Raw genomic sequence first — 6,000 nt, forward strand, 5'->3', positions numbered from 1 at the left:
TTAGGAGCCGAAGGGAGTAGGTGTCAAGGGGTCACTCTTGGGCCCCACAGTAGGGGGAATCCATCCCCACCGGACTCGGGTAGGGTTAAATTCCGCTCTGGGGGGTGGACCATAATCAGTCACAACAAGTGGTTTTACCAACTGGTCAAAATGAAGACATCAACGTCATGGGTGATTTTTATTTTAATGTATTTTACATTATTTCTTACTTTTAAGTTCTGTTATTTTTTAATGTAATCTTTTTTTCCTTTTATTCTTGATTCTATTATTTCCATGATCATCACTATGATGATTTTAATGAATAAATATATGCATGTTTTTGTTTAATGTTTTCTATAATGCTGTGTGTTGTAATCTTATGTGTACGCTTTTAGTTTAAATGAAGACATCAGCGTCATGTGTGACCGGGCCGTATCTCATGTGTCAGAGGTCACATCTCGCAGGCTCCTGGCCTCGGCCCTAACTGGTGGTATGCAGAGAGAGGGGGGGGTGTGTTCAGGAAGGAGTATTTAAGTTTACACTAAAACCTTGGGACTTGGATTTGGATTGCGGCAGCCACGCAGGCAAGGCAGAGAGGGCACTTAGACCATGCTGAGAGTGTCTATGGTATGCTGAACATCTGTAATAAACGGATATCTGATGCAGTTTTCTATCCTGTGTTGGAGTGAATTCTTCAGTGATTCTTCATTGCAAGAAAGTCAACTAAGATCGTGGTTATAGTTAGATGGTGCTGCACCCCTTTAATAAACTTTAAAAAAAACAACGCAGAACAACAAAAACAAGAAGACATCAAAAGCCAACTATTTGGTGCCGTGAGGACCCGGATCGAAGATTGAGCACAACAAACCAGCTGAACGTGGTCTCCAGCCAACAGCCATTGTGGGGGACGCCTTGCAGCTGACCTGAGGGGCCACAGACTCATACTACTCGGTGAGTGAGTGGCCAGTCTCTCGAGAAAAAAAGGAACGAGCAACCTAATTATATACCACACAGTCTCCAATACGTAACATCATTGTGGAATGTATATATACATGCTTATGATATCAATGGTACCTGAATAATTTGCGCATGCACTGTTTGAAAGAGCTCTGTCATTGTTTAAATGCGCATATCGTATGCTTTGGCCTAGTACGCTACTTGGGGTGCTTATAAAGTTCACTTGAACACTGCTACTACCAGAGTTACAGTACGCAGTTTCCCCCCTCCTTTCTCTATCATTCAAGGCGGCTGAGACTACAGTGCGCAGCCCCTCCCTTCTCTGTCGCTCACTAGTCAGCTGAGATACTGCAGTAGGCTACGCAGCCCCTCCCATCTCTCTCACTCCTCAGTGTCCTTGAGCGTGTGTTCCCATACTTGACTCCCTGCTTCTAGTGAAAAGAAAACTGATTACTTGCTTGAGAGTTCTGTGAAAATAAAACGTCATTACTTGCTTGAGAGTTCTGTTTGAACATCTTACTGTGAAATCGCAAAAATGTCATCCAGGCCTACTAAGAAAAGTACCAAAGAAATGAATGGCACAGAACCACCCAGAGCAAGAGAAAAAATAATAGGCTATTTCCCAGCTAAACCTGAATATCTTGAGCGCTGGGGTGACCTGGTGAAACACCCACGTGACATAGGCATGGCAGCATGGGATGAGCTTAACAGGCTGAGGTTTTGCTATGAACTCCACCCCTTTGATGGCATATCAATTCTGAGTCACAGGATGACCGTCAAAGACAGAGAGGCCCTGAGGGAAAGGGTTACTGTATCCCTAGGTGAAGGGGGTGCAAGTCTTGACGCTGGATGGTGTGAGGTGCACAAGTGGATCTATAAGGTGGCCATAGACTGGAACAAGTGGGAAGCATGTATACAGGGCAGGCATGAGGTATTCAGCGAATTCGAGGAACGATGGAAACAGGTCATGCTGAGGCATAGCGGGATCCCCCATGTCACGGAAGAGACCCTGCCAACTTCCAAAATGGGATTAATCACGGACATACTCGTCAGAGCACTCATTCCCGAGCTGAGGAAGGCCCTATGTATCAACAGCCCTGCATGGGGAAACTGGAATTATCAGGACCTGATTATTGAGCTGAATCGTCTGGACCAGACCCTATATGTGCCTGAGGAGGAGGAGAATGGCCGGGATGACTCACCGGCTAAACAGAGAAAGAAGAAAAAGAAAACCCGGAGGTGCAATTACTGTGGCAAGGCTGGTCACAGGGAAGCTGAGTGCTGGAAGAAGATGCATGATGACCAGAGGGCCAGAGGAGGCGCAGCTGTGGCCCAACCAGCAGCGGTCCAACCAGCTGTGGTCCAACCAGCACTACCTGCGGCCCCGGCGACATCAGTCATTGACGTGGTTTACGCTCAGCAGCTTTCCCAGTTCATGGCTTTCTCTCCACAGCAACGACTAGCCGTGATGAGTGCTGCTAACCCCTCCACCTGCCGCTCAGCATTTTCAGTAAAGCCCTCGGTCTGTGCCCTTCAGGCTGCAGTCTCACAAAAGGAAGACGGCCTGTACGTAACAGCAACTCTAAATGGGCACAAAGATGTGGATTTTCTACTTGACACCAGAGCAGTGGTTACAGTGGTTCCTCACCATTACATCGATGGGACAGATATTCAACTGAGCAGCAGCCAAAGCAACATGTACGGAGCGGGCGGAGAACCAATACCCGTGACACAGACTCACCCTTTCCTTCTAGAAGTCGGGCCTCTGAGAATCATGACATCCATCTGGGTTGGATTCGTAGCCGACGCCCTGTTGGGACTCGACGTTTTGATACAGGTCAACTCATCTCTGGAATTCCGAGAAGGAAAAATCAGGTGGAATCTGAGACGAGTGACAAAACCCGACCTCACAGAACATCCGATATGGGCAAAAGACAAAAATGATTGTGGACTTCTGAAGATGGACCCGGTCACATTCACTGGCAGACCGCCACCATATACTCGACAGTATCCACTCTCCCCCCGAGCGGTCGAGGGGATTAAGCCCCTCCTGAAGATCTTTGAAGAGAGAGGGGTCCTGAAGAAAGCCCGCAGTGCCTCCAACAGCCCAGCATGGCCAGTGCTCAAACCTTCGGGAGAATGGCGCCTCTGCGTGGACTACAGAGTGGCAAACGAGTACGTGGATAAGATGGCGCCCCTAGTGGCTGACCCGTCCACCATCTTCAGCGCCCTGAAACCAGAACACAAGTGGTTCACAGTCATCGACATGACACAAGGCTCCTTCAGTGTGCCTCTGGCCGAAGAGGTGCAACCCTGGACAGCCTTCACCATCAATGGAGAACAATATCAGTTCACTCGGACACCGATGGGTCTCCACAATTCATCGTCCGTTTATCACCAGGCGTTGCGTAACCACATACGTGAACTGCCTCCCATCACATCTACCATCCTGCAGTACGTGGATGATGTCCTTCTCGCCAGCAGCACAGAACCAGAACACGAGCACGACCTCAAGATCCTGCTGGACCATCTCCAGGAGCGGGGCCACAAAGCCAGTCTGAGGAAAGCTCAGATCATGCAGGAGCAGGTCATCTACCTAGGAGAGAGGATCTCTCAATGAAGCCGGGAAATCACCCAAGACAGAACCAGAGCTATCAGAGAGACCGCAATACCAAAAACCCTCCGCGACCTTCGATCCTTCTTGGGCCTGTGCAACTACAACCGAGTCTGGATAGAAGACTACGCCGAGATCACACAGCCACTCATAGATCTGACCAAGGGCGGCCGCAACTCCAAAGATCCAGTCCACTTTGACGCCATCCAGGTGCGGGCCTTTGAAACCTTGAAGGACGCTCTTTCCAAGGCCCCGGCCTTAGGCCTTCCAAACACTGGGAAAGAATACACTCTTCATGTGTCTGAGAAGAACGGCTACATGACAGCGGTCCTGACCCAAGACCATGGAGACCGCCAGCAACCAGTGGGTTACTACTCTACTCGCCTTGACCCAGTGTCACAGGGGTTCTGCCCCTGTCTACGAGCAGTCCAGGCAGTCTACCTGGCGGTCCAGACTGTGGTCAGCTTGGTACTGGACCAGACACTGATTGTCAGGTGCCCACACGACGTGCATACTATTCTGACCATGAACAGAGCATCCCACATTACCGCCTCCCGATGGGGAAAATGGCTGGTACTCCTTGAAGCGCCTGGCATTGTGATTGAACGAGCTATGCCATCCAATGGCTACAATGGTAGCTCCAACGGAGGATGGTAGCTCCAACGGAGGAAACAGGTGACAGTCTCCATGACTGTAGAGAGGTGATTCAGGCCATGGAACAAACCGAGACGGCGAGGAGCTCAGGTCACCTCAGGTCAAAAACACCCTCAGGTAGCTCAGAATGCAGATAACTATCATCAGATTACATTGATGGCCAAACACTCAAAACGTGTTTAAAAATAAAAAAAAATAAAAAAGTCAGGGACAGCAATGGCAGATGTTGTTCGAACAGAGCCCTTGAGCTAAAGAGCCATACGTCTTAGGTGTGGGGGCCTACTCGGGGCGAAGAAAACATTTTGGGGAATTACATGTTAATGTTCCAACATGTTCCACTGTTCAATGACTGTAGGTCTGCTGAAAGGGACAGGAATTAGTGTTATTGCCATCAGCAGATTAGAAGACTCATCAACCTAAAAAATGAAAATGCATTTTATTAGCTGACCATTCATTATGAATATCCTGCATGATTGAATAGTTAATATATGTTGTGGAACCCAAGATACTGCTTTTGTTCCCGTCTCTTCCTGTGTTACAGAGACCCAGCTGAGGTGCTGTGTGAGCCAACCAGAGCATCGAGGGGGGACTGAACCCTGATCCTCCAGACTTCGACAGGGCAGCAACCCCAGACCTGCTCAAGGAACGCAGCAGAGACTTTGAGAACTGGGCTTATGAACAACTCTGAGCTTGGTGTTTTATTAAAGAATTAACTTCTTCTTTCGCTTCCAGAACATTCTTGTGCTGGGTGGGTTATGACTTGTAGGTTGATTGCTTGGTTTCTTTCTTTACCCATGCATGGTATGCAGTTAAAGAAAATTATGCCTGTCTGAGCGCTAGGTTCGGACATGAGATAATTATGTGTATTTATTATTGTTTGCTTTATTTTACATTATTTCTGTTATTTTTTAATGTAATCTTTTCCTTTTATTCTTGATTCTATTATTTCCATGATCATGACTATGATGATTTTAATGAATACATATATGCATGTTTTTGTTTAATGTTTTCAATAATGCTGTGTGTTATAATCTTATGTGTATTTAGTTTAAATGAAGACATCAGCGTCATGTGTGACCGGGCCGTATCTCATGTGTCAGAGGTCACATCTCGCACTTAGACCATGCTCAGAGTGTCTATGGTATGCTGAACATCCCTAGCTGTTCAAATAGGCCCATAGTTGAGGCATGAGAGAGGGTGTGATTTGATAAGCCACTTCGGCCTGTGTACTGTGTGCCTGCTTATATTGATGTTTAATAAATGCTTGTATACTTTCTGATTGCCTGGACTTGGAATTGTTGTTCACGCCTCTCCATTATTCCAAATAATAAATTACCGTATATTTGCATTTATGTATAATAGCTTTATCTACTGTACTGTAGCCCATATTTGTATCTGACATTTTGCATCTACTGTAAATATATATCTGCTTGTTACTTTGTTGGCTTTGATGCTGCAACAGTGGAAATTCCCCCCGGGTATCAATAAAGCAAATAAGTACACTACTACTACGACCACCATTATTGATTATATAAAAATCTGAAATGGATTTTATTGGACATTATTGAAATTTATTACAGTATTGGTAATTTATTATTACATTAGTTGCCTCTGGGCTAAGAATATTGTTAGAGGGTGAATTATTTCCACATTTTAAAAATTCTCAACGGGTCAGAGCCGTTTTGGCTGCACGAGGGGACCGACAATATTAGACAAGTGGTTGTGGCAGGTAGCGTCAAAACTGTATATAGCCTACTATTTGACAAACATCTGACTGATCACAAACTTAACAAAAT

The sequence above is a fragment of the Borostomias antarcticus genome, assembly GCF_949987555.1.
Source record: "Borostomias antarcticus genome assembly, chromosome: 23".
Lineage (NCBI taxonomy): Eukaryota > Metazoa > Chordata > Actinopteri > Stomiiformes > Stomiidae > Borostomias > Borostomias antarcticus.